Source organism: Panthera uncia, assembly GCF_023721935.1.
Source record: "Panthera uncia isolate 11264 chromosome A1 unlocalized genomic scaffold, Puncia_PCG_1.0 HiC_scaffold_17, whole genome shotgun sequence".
Lineage (NCBI taxonomy): Eukaryota > Metazoa > Chordata > Mammalia > Carnivora > Felidae > Panthera > Panthera uncia.
In genome coordinates, this window is record NW_026057577.1 from 152,158,071 (window position 1) to 152,161,160 (window position 3,090).

Consider the following 3,090-nt stretch of genomic DNA (forward strand, 5'->3'; position numbering starts at 1 on the left):
ATCCATCCATCCATCCACCATCCATCCATCCAACATCCATCCATCCAACATCCATCCATCTACCATCCATTCATCCATCCGTCCATCCACCATCCATCCATCCATCATCCACCATCCATTCATCCATCCATCCACCCCTCTATCCCTCCATCAATCCATTTTCACCATCCATTCCCCCATCTTCCCATCTTCCATCCATCTATGGATTCACTAAATGAACAAACATTTGCAAAGCACCCACTGCTTGTTAGTCATGTGCTTGGTGTGGAGGATCCAAGGCAGTTGTGTTCAACATCCAGCTCACCAGAGGGGGAAAAAAAAAAGCCCTGATTTGTTATGTTTGCCAATTTCTTTGGTAGAAATATTCCCATCATGGCTGATTTCAAGCTACCAACTAAATATCAACTAGACCTCCAAATTCCTGATGTTGTAACACTGGGTTCTCATGGGCAGCCTTAGCCAGTGGAAACAGAGTGGCTTCCAGAGAGTCACAAGGGAGTGCCGGGAAGAGCCCTAAGTCATGCCCGCTCCCCTGTTCTCAGTGCATTCCTTGTAAATGCCTGAGGCGTTTCCAGTGTGTGCAGAAATGAGTTTCACAAATTAATATAATGGAACTTTTTTCAGATAAGTGTCTTTGGGTTGTTTCCTCTATTCAGTGCATCGTTTTACAGTTTCATTTTAACCTATGTTTTATTTTATTAAAAAAAATTTTTTTTGATGTTTATTTATTTTTGAAGGAGAGAGAGACCGTGAAGGAGGAGGGGCAGAGAGAGAGGGAGACACAGAATCTGAAGCAGGCTACAGGCTCCGAGCTGTCAGCACAGAGCCTGATGCAGGGCTTTAACCCATAAACCACGAGATCATGACCTAAGCCGAAGTCAAAGGCTTAACTGACTGAGCCACCCAGGCGCCCTCTTTTTTAATCTATATTTTAATTTATGCATGATTGTCTAGTAAAATCCCTCCAGTTTTATGTCATCTGGAAATAAGAATTTCCAATTTACTAGGAATTGGTTATCCAATTTTAAAAAGTGAACATTCCTTATCAGCCAATAGATGGAACAAAATATTATCAAAATAAAAGACTTCATGCTCAACCAATCACCTAAATAAAAGATAAGCAATTATGTGTATGCCTGGTAGCAGCAGACTTGGGACCATGTTGCAAATAAAAAGCTGCTTCTCTTGTGAAGGTCCCGGTGGGGTGAAAAGGCCTGCAGAAATGTGCAGTCGTGTGGGATGCATCTGCCGTAGGGCTGGGCCTGTCCTGGGTCCTCAGAGCTGGTTCCAGAAACATTCCCACTGTCACCCACCAACAACCTTCTTCCCTATCCCCTTGGATCAGGAAAATAAGCCCAGGGAGCGTGAAGCTGCCATCGCAGTAGCGGATGACTGAGGCCAAAATATTGCCACAAATGACACGTGGCCACTGGGAGGCAGCCTGGATGGAGTGATTCCCTCAGCTGTCATCCCTCTGGGTAAATGCACAGCCACCTGGCAGGTTGGGTTCCCACAATGGGTGATGTGGGACCCTGGGAGGGCAGCATCTTGGGTGAGGCCTCCAACCTGGAGAGGGGTCAGCCAGGTGAGGCTCCCGGAGAAGCACATGTGAAGGCAGAGGGGGTCCTGAGTCTTGGGGAGAGTCCCCAAGACCACCCCAAGTTCAACTCACTCTCGCTGGTCAGGGCAGAGCAGAAAGTTGGGGAGGCTGGGCAAGAAGAGCTTCAGGAAGGACATTACTGGGGTGCTGACATCTGGGAAGGGGCCTGGGTGTACAAGGGAGGGACATTTTTATTTCCTCTGCTCTTCTGAAGTGATTAAATCTGTGTCATGTACGAGCAATGTTTTTATTAAAAAAAAAAAATTGTTAATGCATAAAGACCAGCCAAGAGGAGAGGGTTAATGGAAAATACTGTCTCCCCCGCCCAGCCTAGCCTGTGGTGGGGCTATGCAGTCAGTGGGTCTCTGATCTCAGGAGTCTGCTCCTCAGCCCGGCACCCACAGACCACTCAGATGTAGAACCGCTAGGGCGTTCATCTCCCGGGGGCCCCTCAGAAAGCAGCGAGGAACCTCGGGGGCTTGCGGTCTGCACGGTGGTGCACACGGCCAGTGTGAACACAATGGAGAGGAGCCCACACGAGGTGGGACAAGCCAGCAGGCAGGACACCCAAGAGCTGCTGTTGACCGCCGGCGGCCGGTGTGGGCTCCCGCTGGTCTGTGGGTGCCTCTCTAGGGCTCCCCCTTTTCAGAGCCATTTGGAACCCAATCCGGAGGAACGCCCACTGTCCTCTGCTCGCCTTGCCTCCAACACAGGCTGAGCCCCTCTGGAAACCCCCAGCCCAGCCCTGCGGAGCACTGGAGGCGCATCTCTTCTGGGGACCACGGCCCAGGTGGGGAGATAGAACCCTGAGGGGCCCACAGTCCAAGGGTGGAGGCTGGGGAGGAGGACCCGTCGTCATGCGGGTGGGGGCAGCTCCGCACACATCCGAGGGCCCTGCCCAGGGCGCTGATGGCCGAAGGACACGGGAGTGGGGGGAGCTGGAGGGGGAGGGGGTCCTGGGGTCAGAGGTCATGGTGTTGAACTGCTGCGGAGGGTGGGGACGATGGGACTGCTGGGAGCGCGAACCCCAGGAGGCTGCGTAGAGCCGGCTGGGAGGTGCAGCAGCGGGGGCGGGGGAGACGCTCTGTGGAGCACAGCTGCGGGGGTGCGGGGTGGGCACAGGTCTGGGTGGGCGAGGGTCCTCTGTGCCAGCCCCAAGGAGGACGTCCGCGGCCCCCCTCTCAGCCCTTGGCCGAGGAGCCCGAAGAGCAAGGGAGACGGACACCCCAAGCCTCTACTTGAAAGAGAAGAGGTGAAAACGGCAAGCCCGGGCCGAAGTGGGGGCTCGCGCCAGGTTGCGGGGTGTGCTGACGACACGCTGCTAAGGGGGTTTCAGGGAAGGCGCGACCAAGCCAGTAAAGCCCAGAGCGGAGTCTGGAGGCTTCCTCCCGGCCGCCCGTCCCGCCCCCGGGCCCGCGTGCGCCCCGCCGCGCCCCGGTCCTCGTGCGCCGCTCGCCACCCCCCTCCCCCAGGGTCCGCATGCACCCCCC